Source organism: Centrocercus urophasianus, unplaced genomic scaffold, assembly GCF_019232065.1.
Source record: "Centrocercus urophasianus isolate 14NV4802_14NV808 unplaced genomic scaffold, USGS_Curo_1.0 seq_22, whole genome shotgun sequence".
NCBI classification, from domain to species: Eukaryota; Metazoa; Chordata; class Aves; order Galliformes; family Phasianidae; genus Centrocercus; species Centrocercus urophasianus.
The window spans coordinates 779056-792684 of record NW_024884778.1 but is presented as its reverse complement, the minus strand read 5'-3'; the positions used below and the strand labels follow the sequence as shown (position 1 = coordinate 792684).

The following is a 13629-nucleotide window of genomic DNA, read 5'->3' as shown; positions in this document are numbered from 1 at the left end:
GGAATGAGAAGCTAACAGCCATTAATAATTATTTCTCATATCTGCAGCTGTGTGTGCTCATCCAGCTTTGCCTGCTCCTTTGAGGCTTTGGCCAGGTCTGAAAGGCACTGCCCTGGTTGCTGTGGTGCTGTGCAGTCAGGGCTAGAAGAAATTGCTGTATATACAGCTTTCAAAACCGTGTTGAGCTTATCCCTAATAGGTGGGCACTTGTATCAGCAAAGGTAGGAATGTTGCTAGAATTGAGTCACTGAGTCACAGGGCAAAAATAAAACCCGGCTCTAATAACCTTAGCTGGTGTAAATTGCCACAGCTCCAGTTTCAATTCAGCTTGAGTTCTTGTGAAGTGTTCAAATTGCTTTTTATTGTGTTTGAATCATGCCTGTTATTCTAACTTGCCCAGCTCTGGCAGAAAGCCTTATTTAAGGTGTGCTGCTCTGTGTGAGCATCAGAACGACTGGCTTAGCTGAGGGCTGAAGTCTGGAAGGTTGGTGGTTGGTGTTGAGGGAAATATGAGAGTAGTTGGAAGGGAGGAGGAAACGCTCAGAGTGCCATTGCAAATGTAATGTGAAAGAGTAAAAGGTGACCACGTGGAGATGACATTGCTAAAGGAAGGAGAGCAGGACCATGAGAGACTGAATCTTGGGAGAGATCACCTTTTTGTGTAAAACCTTTGAAAAGTGTTTAAAATGTAAGGCATTAGGAGCCAACGTGTTTCCAAAAACAGGTTTTATAAAGATAAATGTAACATTGCCATATAATGGAAGGAACCGGTGTCTGCAGAGGCACAGAGGTTTTGTCATCCACACCCTACAAAAGGCAGTTGGCCATTCAGATTCTTTGCTCAGATTCTTTGTTCAGATGTTGAGATCTGCACTGTGCAGAGCCATGAAATCTGCCTGCTCTGCAGCAGTTCTGCATTGGGTGCCTTTCTCTGCTGCCCTCACGAATGCTCCTTTCCAGCTGGGCTGGCTGCTGGAGCTCTGCTGTGTTTTGACTTGTTTTTCCAGTAATATAAAGCAAAACAAAAAAGTCAAAGAACACGACGCTACATTAAAAGCAAAGCAGTGACATTGGGAAAACATCAACTTAGTTGTAAATTGACTTTATTTTGGTAGTAACATGTTTGTATGTCAGTATGAACATGGTGCTTAAATGCTGCTTGACTGTATCAATTTCTGCTACGTGCTGCATGGAAGGATGTTTATAATGCTTTTAAACCGTTTTCTTTGAGTGACAAATAGGACTTCTTTCCTCGTGAGACTGATTAAAATACAGGGCTTGAAAAACTCCACGCAGTCTGTGGGTCAGGAGGACAAATCGCCATCGCCCAAATGAGGCAGAGAAGCACAGAGTGCACAAGTGCTGCACTCCTGTCTGCAGCCCGGCCTGGTGCTCCTGCCAGCGAGGGCTGCGAGATGCTTACATGGAGCAGATGGACCCCTTCTGCTTCGTGCTGAGGTTCCCCCACCTCACCCTGTGTGCCAGTCTGGGAGAGCTGGGTGCTGCCTGTGGCCGGCTGGCCCATGGAGCAGGCTGCAAGCTCTGCAGGGCACTGCAGGCTCAACTGCAATTACCTCCCAGCACCTGTGCACACCCTCTTCTTCCCAAGGCTTTCTTCTGCTTGACAAGCTGGTTTTTTTGCTCAATTTGTATGTAGAGGAATTTCCATGGTGATTGCAAAGTGCTGGGATCGTTGGTGAGGTGTGTGCAGCACCGCGTTACGTGAAGGCGTTACATTGCTCAGTTGTGCTTCTGGGATGCATGTGCCATTGCTTAGACTGTGCAGGAATGAGGTGAGCCATGACGTGACTACAGACCAACATGCTGGTGCTGCAAGAGGCAAACAGGTCAAGCAGCCCCTGGGCTGTGCAGGAAGCCCTGTCCGTGGGACCTGGCAGCTTCGTGTCCAAACTGCAGGTTGCTGCAGAGCTCATCCCGCCTTAGAGTGTGCAGCGGAGAGCCATTATTTTCTAGATTGAAGCACCATTTTCATTTTAAATCCCACTAGTTTCATCCCAAGAAATAGTGCTCTGTGTTTAACCTCACTTGAAGGATTTTCTGTTCAGTGCGACTGCTAAGAAATGAGAATACGCAGTGGAAATTGATAAGTGAAAGACTTTGACAGGTCTTCACTGCATTTATTTATATTCTAGAATAACTTACTGAGAAATAAACATTTATCATAGATTTCTCCTAGCCTTGATATGCTCGCTTTATAAGCAAGGCACAGTTGCATCCGAACAATCATCTTCTGTGCATGGGCTGCAGCACCCTGTCTGGAGGATGGATTCCAAATGATATGATTTCATGCCTGAGGGGCTCAGGCACCAAATGCATGAGCAAATTAACCTCCTTATTTAGCAAGTTTTTCAGGTAAAGTTGGTTTTTTCACCCCCTGCTGAGAAGGATCTGTTCTTGAATAACACAGCCTTCCCCCATTTCTTCTAGCTGAGGAAAATAAGAGTTCTGAACTATTGATCTGAACGATTGAACTATTGAAACTTGAGTTGGGGGTTATAAGTTGCTTCCTCTGCAGCAGCTTTGCGCTTTGGTTTCAGTTACTTCTTATTGTAAAACCTGAGTGTTTTTCCTGCCGTTCTTAACTGATCCTTGAGCTGCTTTTTTCTTTTGGTTTGGACTTGGCACAAGGAGCTGGGCAATAAATGGGACATGGGGAACATCTCTTGCACCTCAGCTGCATCGCTGCAGGGTCAGGGCCGGTGTGACTCCTGCTGGGCACTGCTGTCTGTCGATGGTCCTTCAAACCATGGCCAGGCTTTGTCTGCTCCCGTTTGCAAGCAAGTTGCAGCAATGGTGGCATCTGTGAAAGACTCAACAAGAATGTTTCTTTTTGTAACAGTTCGAATTGTCGTTTGCATTTAATGAAGTTTAGAATCTTTTAAATATTATCGACGTTAATTCTTATGCATCTTTGAATAAGTTGGATTTTCTGCTCTTGTGCCACACTGCAGACTACAGGAGATTTTTTTATTATCCATTTCTTACAGCTCAGAAATGATTTTTCTCCCTCTTCTCACGATCAGTACGTACTGTTTTTGCTGAGCTGCCTCTGGAGCGGTCAGGACCTGTTGCAGACATGCCTGTGGTCAAGAGATGAAAGCAGGGCTCTTTATCCAGCCCTTGTGCTCCCATACTTTTGCAAATTCCAGCTAGGAACCGAAATGGAGGTATTTATTTCAGAAATTACTTATGTATACACCTATTTTCTGAGCCCAGCTACGTCCGATGTGGTTCCCTCTTTAATAAAGAAAAAGAAGCAGAATTTCTGTCTAAGAACATACCTTCTTCCTCATCCTTCACCACCCCACAATTCGCGTTTATGCATTCCATCTGCATTACAGTTTTTACCCATCTCTCAAGCTCTCAATATCGATTTGAATCAATGTTTTCCTTCAGGTTTCATACATCTGTGGCAGCATCTTGCTGCCCAGCAGCCAGGCCGTGCCAGGAATTATTCTCTCTCTAAACGTCTTATGAGTTGTACAAGTGATTTTGCAATTATTCTCCTCAGCAGTGCAAAGTTGGACTCCTCTCATGATGTTTCAAGGTTTGAAGGGTATCCACTGCGGTGAATAACTATTTCTTATGCCACCACCACAGTTTGTATGGCTGAGAGAAGTCTGAGTTATTTAAAGCTTTCCTTTGAAACCTCTCAGAAATAAATCTGATGCAACTAGACCTTGACCGAGGCTTGAAGGCAGGTCTGGGGCAGCCAAGTTTTGTCTTTTTGGCTTCAAGCACTGTTGGACTCGAGTTACTTACAAGATTTATTTTGCTTACTGCTATCATGTGGGCAGGAAATCTTGCTGGAGAAGCTGTGTGTATGGCACTGCAGAGCAGGAAGGAGCAGTGGGACGCTGGGATCCTGCAGCACCCAGGTGGGCACAAAGCCTGCAGCCCATAGCAGGCCCTCCTGTTTGCATGCACAAGGACAGGGCCCGTTCTGTAATGCTGCAGAATACCTGGTGCTGGTGATGTGCTTTCATACATCCACTCTGTTGCATGCTCCCAAAGGGATGTTTTACAGGCTGTCTCGTGCCTTTTATGATACAAGGCTGCAAACAGGTGAGGTGTTGGTCTGTTTCTGCAGAAAAATGATGGAATCCTTTAAGTACTTAAATAATGACCCTGTAGTGTGAGGTTTGAACAGTGCTAATTGTACACGTTATTCTTGGCTGTAGATGCTTTGATTATGACAAACCTAGATAGCTGATAGATATCTTTGAGACACAGATGAGCATTAATTCTTTTATTAGCATTAGCATTCCTCTTCTGTTCCATTCTTTGTCCTTTTCTGTGATCTTTTCTCCCAGGAAATCTGGAAGAAGAGCAAGCTGCAGATTCTGCATGTGTGCTGCTATAGCTCCTGGCCCAGTCCCCACCCTCACTTCTTGCCTGACAAACTCTTAGCAGTGCTGAGTTATCCCTTTGGCTCATCCTCACATCCTCTCTGGGAGAATTTTTCAAATTCCTAAGCCATAATATTGGTGAAATACAAGGATATTTGGCTCTCTTGTCATCCATACAGTTATAACGAATCTCCCCTCCTGAGGAGGGTGGATGTCAGCAGGCCAGCCCTGCCTTGCTGCTGCTCTCACATGTAGCTGCTGCACTCCCATCCTCACATCCATGTTAATGAGGCGTCAAAAGAAAGAGAAGCAGGATTATGAGATAAGGCTGGATGTTCTCAGCTCAATCTGTCTGAAAGCACTGCGATTGCCCTCGGCTGGGACCGGGAATGTTTGAGCCCTGATTCGTTTCTCCCCCCCACAAGCGACGGGAAGCGTTACAATTGCATGTAGAGCTTTTGGGATGGCTGCTCCTGGAAATGTTGCTTCTGCTGTGAATGCAGTGCAACTGTTGCCAACAGCTGCCTGTTTGTGACCTCAGTGCAAAACTGGATACAAAGGCCCAAAGTAGCAGGAAAAGAGATTTTAGAAGAGAGCAGATAGCAGCCAGTAAGTGGAAGATGGAAGGAGGTATCTGCTGAGCTTTGTGCTCTGTTGTGGCTTCAGAGAAAGCGAGGAAGCTGAATTTGAGACTTTCCGATTTGGAATCTTTGCGTGTTTTCTTGATCTGATTTGCAATTGGTGACTTTTGAGGACCATATATTTGTTTTGCAGCCATTTTAGTTTGTCCACCGTTATTGCAGTGCAGTGATTGCATTTATCATTGCTATTCACACAGGGCCGGATAACAGAGCCGGGGGGTCAGGGCCTGTGATGCAGAGAGGGCAGTAAGGACAGGCCTTCAGGATGCTGGAGATGCAGAGCCCTGGAGATGTTTCTAATGGGCTGTGAAGTGCAGCAACAGTGCTTAAATTTGCAGCTCGGTGGCCGTTCTGTGCTGTAACTCAGCTACCTGCAGCTCCGTGGTCCCGCTGGGGGATTTCTTCACTCACACACTTCGTTGTGCCCAGCTCTGGCCAATGGCAGCCAGTAGCACACCCCTGGGACACACATTTATCCTCCCGTTTGCCAAGGAAAGATGTTTTTCCTCTTTTTCTTCTCCTTAACAAATTCTGTGCTGAATTAAAACAGCCGTGAAGCAGCCCTGCTTCTGTTCCTGCGAAATGGTTTGCAGCCATCAGCACCACAGCAGCTGTCACATGCTGTGGGAGGGGAGGACAGTGATATGAATTATTTTAAGGGCATCTAACATCTGGTTTAGAAGTGAGCGACTTCCATTTGTGATGAAATCTATATGGATGATAAGATTAGGTGCAAAACCTGTATTAAATGAGTGACTTAAATTGTTTTCCCCTCTGGTATAAGGAGGAGGTCTGTTCATAGCTGTCGCTGAAGGAACAGGATCGAGTGGATGTGGCAGTGGAGTTCTGTCAACAGAAGTCCTCATGAGCTGAGCTGCTGTGAGGGCACTTCCTCCATCACCCTCCCCATAGAAAGAGAGCAGAGGGCAGATGGGTGCGTGGGGCTGGCAGGGCGGGATGCAGGCAGTGCAGGGCTGCCTACAGGAGCTGAGAGAAAGGCTCTGCTCTGGGTTTGCCTCCTGTGAGTCCCCACGGGGCCCTGCTGGCTTTGCTGCTGGAGATGTCACCCGAGCTGGAAGCAGAGCCTCAGGCTCCTTACAGCCCATGCTCACCAAAACAAGGAGCCCCATCTGTGACAGGACTATAAGTGCTGCCAAGTAGCTCGGTGGTTTCTTACACCAAAGCCCTGGCTGAGGACAGGAGATTCCAACCAGGACTGCGAGGAAGCCCCGTCTGTGGGACAGCTGTGCCTCCTTGTTTGGTTTGCACTAAGTCCATCAGGCACTGTAGGGGGTGTGTGCTGCAGCTTTCTTCTCTTGAGATGGATGTCCTTCTCATGTGCAGGTCTGTCTGGATCCTTTGTAAGAAGTATTTTTACTAACCTCAACCATGCTTTTAGTCCTATTGGTTGTCGTCTTGTTTATATTGCAAACAATTAGTCGCCTCAATTCCGTGTCAGATTTTTGTACTGCTTTACAGTGTAAGCCATGCGTGATGGAGGCACTTAGGCTCTGAGATTCAGTGATGCTCATATCAGTTACAAATGCTTGTGAGCACAAGTCTGACTCAGATCTTGCCAGATAAACTGAAAGATAACCTTAAGAATCGCTTTCAGCGTTCATTTTCCTTTGCATGTTTGTTGTGGTTTGATCCTGCGGTTGCTCAGCACCTCACAGCCACTCGTGGGAGGGGCAGAGAATCAGGGGGAATAAACCAAATACCCGTGTTTGTGATAGCTGCCATTCCTCTGGTTGAGGAACCGCCATCAAAGATTCCTGGTTTGGTTCCATGACACGCAGGTAGCATTACCCAAGCAGGTTCCTGCGTGCAGCTGTGTATCTTTGGTGGTTTTACTCAAGCCTTGATGGATATTGTCATCCTTGGGAAAAACAAACCCATGCAGAATTTCAGCACGGCGCCTGGAAATGGCACTGCTGATGAACTGGAGGAGCACATGAGTAAAAAGAACGTAAGGTAGAGCTGAGTGTTTGTCACTGACACTGAACTGTGCTGTAAAACGAGATAGATATTATTTTATGTTGACACAGATAGCAAACAGACAGTAGATTTGTGCAGAAGGGGCCTGGTTTTGTTTGTGTTTTTGGGGGCCAGTAAGAAAAACAAATAAATAGCATATGAGAAATCGGTCTTTCTCAGTGCATCTCTCATATCCAGCATCTCTGCCAAGCAGTGGTGTTTTTTCTCTTTACTAGCTTCAGGGAAGGAAATTGTGTCTCTTTCCAGCAACATATGCTGATACATTAAAGAGGAGAGCATCCTTTTCTTCAAGAAAATCAGTGTTTTGAGCTTGCGATGAGTTCATCTGTTCTGAACTCTGACAGTAAAGGAAAAGGAGGTATGTTTTTGCTTTCCAGCCATGGTCATAAAGAGGAGGAGAATTAGACTCATATCTAAATACATGTAAATGCCCATGAAACACAACTGAAACACAAAATAGAAAAGAAAGGTGTTCCAGCCCTGGGATCTGTGGTTCTGCTCAGTGACTGCTCTGTAACAGCACTGAGGCTTACCTGGGGGACATCTGGCACTGCATCAAGGGAGACGTCTGCTCTTGCAGCTCTGTGGAGAACAGGGGGAAATAGTTGCCATAGTTACACCCCTTGTCACGATGCTTATCGTGTCGGCAGAATAAAGAGCCCTGTATTAAATCTGTGCTCCTGCTAATATCAGCTGTTAAACATTTTCGAGATATTTGAAATCAAGACTTTCTGCAAAAAAAAAAAAAAAAAAGAAAACGTTGATTGCAGCGAAATGGTGCTGTTGAGCCTTGCAGCTCAAAACATAATTTTGTCAGACATTTGGTATTACAGAATTATACAGCATGAATAAATATTCCAGTGAACTTAGCCTCTTTGCACTTCATGAATATCCTTGGTTTTTCTGTTAAGCTGTTTGCTACTTGCAGCTCCCTGCCAGGTGGCTGGAGCAGGGCAAACCGAAGACAAGGAAGGCAGGGGCACGCAGTGCTTTTGCACTGTACTGCAGTCATTCAGAGCTCCCACGCGGGAGGAACGGTGCTGTGTGTGTGTGTCCTCTTTTGCTTTCCAGTGCAGATTCCCAGACGTCCAGGCAGACTAACAAGCACACACACATGCATTCTTTGTGAAACCATCAAAGTATCTGTACGTATTTCCCGTGCCAAGAGGCCTGTGGTTTAACGTGGTTAAATTCGTGTGTTTTAAGCTGGCGTGCCAAATCCTAAAGCATTGAGGGGATATTATTTAAAGTGCTGTGTTGTGTTTTTCTCCATGTGTAGGAGTGCCTCAGTTGGTCTGTCTTGATCCACTGCCTGCTTTCCTTGCCATGTCCATCAGGCAGGGCTGTGTTTGCTGAGGAACGCGCATGATGGGCAGCTCATTGATGAGATTGACTTGAGTCAAAATCCAAACTCGCCGCAACTTTTCTCATCGGGTGTCACCTTATTTTCATTTTTCTGTCAGAAAAGCAGTTTGCATTTCCAGATCTTGGATTGGGTTTTGACTCCCTGAGCGCCTGAGCTGTACAGTGGAAATGGATTGCTTTGTTTGAACCCAGGGCCCTGCAAGGCTTCCGTCTGCCTGCAGAAGGACACGTCTGCTGTGGTGAAGGCTGCGTGGGGGATAGGGCACAGGAAGGCAGGAGGAGAGCTGGGAAGGTTAGAGCAGGTAATGGAGTCCTTTGTAAAGAGTAAACACTGTTGTACTTTGACTCAGTGTGAAACCCATTATTGGCTACAGGTTTCTTTAGGAAAAATAAGTGCATGTTGTTCAATCCTACGTTCCTCTTGTTTAGCAACTGCGCAGCATTCTGATTTGCTTGATCTTTATTAAGTACAGTGATTAATTACGAAAGTATTTTCAGCAGTTTGATCGTTGAACGAATCCGAGTTGCTGCACGTGTAGAGCTGTATTTACTGACTGTGACAGTAAGAGAGAAAATGGTTAGCGTGGAGAAGTGCTGAGGTTTCCAGGATGGGGACTGACTGGAAAATGGTGCTTCCTAGGCAAGAGCGCCAGAAATGTTTCTTCTGGGCAGGACAGAATGGTCTGTGTAGGAACCAGCTGGAACAGCATCAGGAAGAAAGGCGGCAGAGAGGAATCATTTCTTGCAGCACCGACTCAGGGCTCCTTTGAGACATTTTAGAGGATCACTCAGGTCATAGTTTTAATTATGTTTCATGCAAACTGTTTTCACATTCGGCTTTAACAGCTCTCAGCAGAGCCTGGCTTTCCAGGTGAGATAACCAAAGTACTATTAATTGCTTTGTTTTAAGCAGGTGAAAATAATTTGCTACTATTCATTATCTTTCTAGTCAACAGCATTCAAACAGAAGCATTTCACTTGTAGCTGAAATTAGTGTATTTTCTGTACTGTCCAATTAAAGAGTGATGCAAATCAGTTTTGTTGCTTCCCTGCCACCGTCTCATGAAGATTTGCAAGTCCGTTTCCTAAGCTCCTGTTTGCTCTGTGCTGGGGCAGTGCTGCCAGCAGAGCAGTGCTGGGAATGTGGTGGTAGGAAGGTTCAGGCAGTGAGCGCTGCCTGGGAGCAGCTCTGCCCTATCTGCACAGGTCGGGGGTGCTGCTCCCTGACCCCATCCCTTTGCTGCATCTCCCCTCTTAAGAGCATTGATGCTCCAGCGAGTCGTGACTGCTCTTCCTGCAAGGTCTTCTTAAAGCCTCTCTGCAATCTTTCATTTGCTGGAAACGTTGATAAGGCTTTCTGCTGTTTATTCTTTGATCCCAGAGCCCAGTATTGCAGATGCTTTCAAACCTCACCTGACCCAGAAGTTTTTATCTGCAAAGCTGAACAAGTAGGAGATAGGAGACAGGTGCTGCCAAACATGCTCAAGATTGATGCTCTTCGGTGGTACAATATTTTGTTGGTTTGTGCTTTTATTTAGGAGGATAAAACTAATCCTCTTTTATTGCAATGTTATTACCTGACTCAAAATCTCAGTCTTACAGGCATCTTTCTGGCAAAAACATGATGCTTTCTCAAGCTGTAAATGTTATTTGTCGGGCTCTGTTCTTTGACACAAAGTCATGTTTTCCTCTAACAGCTCAGATGGGAAAATTAACATTGACAGCAGCCTCTGAGTCTGTCTCTGAAGGCATCTGCCTTAATAATATCTTGCAAAGTAGTCGAAGGTGTGGCTGATAAAAATTATCTTTTAGCACAGTCCTGAGGAGGCTGAAAGCAGTGTCTGTCACTGCAGGTAGTTTAGATCATCTTTCCAGCTCAACAAAAGGAGTTTATTGACTCTGACAGAGTTATCAGCATAAGCAGTTCAGAAGCAGAGAAATAAATGACATGCTTTTGTGTGTTTCCATAGAACTATCTCTTCCATTGGTAAATATTCATAAATGATTATATTCTCTTACCGTTGCAAAGGGGGAGTTTGTCTCTCATCTTCCATTTATAGCCTATTTTTAGATCTGATCAGAATTAATACAGGTACGTGTCTTTATAATATTCTTCAGAGGAGTGAATTTCCTGTAACACTCAGCTTTACTGGTGCTGTATGCACATCTCCCATCAGGGCATTGCACTTTGTGCTCCTCAGCAGCATCTGGAGCAGGAAGGACAGCTGTCCTGCAGTGCTGCTGGGGGTTTGGCTGCAGGGAGGATGGCTGTGGGTTTGATACAGAACAGCATGAGAAACACAGAAATTCTCCCTTTGTCCAGGTGGAAAGATGCTATAGAAACCCTGTCAGAAGGCAATAACTTTATACTGTATTGTAAACTTCTCTTGTGAGCAACCCTGACTTTGCTGGAACCAGCAGGTGCTTTCCCCATAACTCTGCATGAGCAGGATTTCAGCCACAGAGCGCAGCGCTGCACTGGCCTGTAGAGGTGGAACTTGAGAGTGGAGTTCACCATTAAGCCGTCATAAAAATGAGCTGTGTATGGTCTGTGCCACGTTCTGTTGGGTTTTTTTCCTTGCTCGTCTTTGCACAGTTTGCATTTGCTGTCCAGAGGGCAAAGTTAGGGAAGAGTAAGGGCTGCCCTTCATCATTAGACAAAACTACCAAGCGCGTCCCCTCGTAGTACTTTCCCCTTGTGCTGGGGAGCTGTGACTTCAAAGTCAGCGTGCGAGAGACGTTTCATCATTTACCCGATGCACCGTATGAAAATGTGCCTGACTTTCAGGTACGTGATTCAATCTTTGCTTTTGCTCAAGAGGAGAGTGCCAAGAGCAATGGTGCGTACTGACTTAGCAAACTATCCTTACATCATTTTGTGGGTTTTGGAGTGATCAGTGTGAAAAGCACCTCATCCTTTCTGGGATTCGCTCGGTAAAGCCTTCTTCACCGAAATTAATGGGGATGATTCAGAATTTTCCAGCTCTGTACTGTGTGGCAAGCATCCATCTAATACAGCTGCTTTCTCTACGTTGGCTGAGCTTAGAATTTTCATGTCCCTATCAAGAAAAAAATTCAAGAGCCCATTGGTCTCAGTCTAATACATCTGCAGAACAACAATGCAAACATATTTTATCTACTCAAACTCTTACAAGCCATCTTAGGCTATAAAAATACCAGGTTCGTTTCCACTTTGGCCTGAGCTGATTTCCTCTTGCTATGCCATTGTCTCACCCAAGAGCTGTCGTTATTATTCTTCCTATCAGATACATTTTCTATTCTCACCAAAAAAAAAGAAAAAAAGATGAACTGAAACTCTACACCTCTGGTAGCAGTTAGTACTTGAAATCCTTATAGGCTAAATGGACTTCTGCTTAAAGAAAACCCCTCTTCAAATCCCAGTGTGCTCTGGGGAACTGGCAAGGTCGTACTTTTCTTCCTATTAAATCCTTCTGGGAACTTCAAAGCAATCCTAGTTAAAAGAATCCATTATAGTGGATATTTGTAATTGTTACTTATGGCCCTGGCACTACGCGCTACGATATTTTGCCAGTCCCCTGGGCACAGGGCTCACTTGAAGTGCAGCTATATAATCCACTCCGCCAGCCGTGCAGCCTGAGTTTGCCTGGGGGCTGTATAATACACAGGGTAAATAACCACTGCTGAAAGGACTAATAAGAAAAAAGCCTTGAAGGAAGCATGTAGCCCTGGTTAGAATGCGACACGTTTAGGTGTGGAATAAATTTGTGTAAACAGGAACGTGTGAACGTTCTTCATATAGAAATATGCACGCAGCATTGAGCCAACCCTGCTGTGTACGTTACGTTTGTATGCATATGCATAAGTGTAATTATTCTAATAATTGGAAGTAATTGTTTCGTTATTAATTGCATTCTGAAAGCAGCGGAGGTGAACCAGGTGAATCCACTTTATCAAATGTATGTAAAACAGCTCAGAAGTGCAAGACTGCTTAGGCTATTCTTCTGATTGTGCTCTGCTGACATTAATCACTTATTCATTATTCCTGGGCATTAGCATTCACCTTGTGATTTCCTTTGGACGTAGGAGCTTATAAACATTACCACCATTCTGCAGATTGGAAGTGAGACTGGGGTGGCAGTGGTGATGCAGCTGGGTGGGCTGGCTGGACGTCTGGCTTGCAGCATCCTGCTGGAGCTGCAGAGCTGAGCCAGAAGAGAAGCTGGCCTTGTCCTTCTGAATTACTGTGGGGGAGGCTTGTTTGGTGGCTTTGCTGTTGGTTGCTTTTGAAGCATTTGGTGTTTTTGTGACCCCTCGTTAGTACATGGCTACACAAGGTAAAATTCGTTGACGTTGTCCAATCTGACTTGTAGTGATTTCAGGCAGCATTAGGATTTTCTTCACCACTTCCCATGCCATCAGGTGAGCTCTCAGCACTGAATTCCATGCTCGCATGTGTTCCTAGCAGCAACAGGTGAATGAATTTCAACCGTGGGCTACTTAAAAGGCTGCTTACTTTTGCTTCCCAAGAGACGGTGATCTCACTCTTATATTCCTCACCAGCTGGGTTCTCCTCAAAGCACTCAGACCAACCCTGGCACGTTGGTGGAGTGCCTGGAGCAAATGTGTCTGCAGGTACCCACGTGGTGATCTTCAACGTCCTGAAGGACGCAGTGAGTGGCTTCAGGAGCAGTAGCTTTGTTATTGTCACCTATCAGCTACTCATAATTAATTTAAAGAAGTTTGTTTCAGAAACTTTATTGCATGTTTTTACACAGTTTTTGTGCATGTGGGTTTGGGTTGGTTTTCTTTCACAAGCTGTTTGCTTTATATGGATATATGAGAAAAAGGCAAGACTTTCATCTTCCCGGCTACATAAATGTGTTTTCTCTCTCCCTGCTAGCAGGAGTCTCACAGATAACACTTTGTATGTGAAGCAGCAGGAACACCTCCTCTGCATGCCAACCTGCTGCAGGCAGCCCTGCCTCCTCTGCAGTGTGCAGGCAGGGCTGAGGAGGGAAGTTTTTCCAGCCTTGTTTTGCATGCATCTTCCAACCTAATGAACCTCAGCAAAGCCAAATCGAATACCATAATGGCACCGGAAAGTGTTTGTTAGCAAAACTCATCTTTCAAAGAACACCTGATGGAAATATTCAAATTACCTGTGGCAGACTTTAAAGCTTTTCCTAACACCTAGTAAAATTTGTTATTTACTATTTATTGCCATTATCTCCTGGCACCCTGCAGCGCTTCCAATCAAATGAATAAAACTTGAG

General features: G+C 45.3%; 1 protein-coding gene across 1 annotated transcript in view; it reads left to right on the top strand.

The window, feature by feature from the left end:
• The window catches only part of GRM7 (glutamate metabotropic receptor 7), a 212188-nt gene extending 198848 nt beyond the window's left edge, over nt 1–13340 (top strand). Inside the window, exon 11 of the mRNA XM_042823557.1 lies at nt 13260–13340. The gene's annotated coding sequence lies outside the window, so the exon portion shown is untranslated. The remainder of the gene's footprint in view (nt 1–13259) is intronic.
• Nucleotides 13341–13629: the final 289 nt, after the last annotated feature.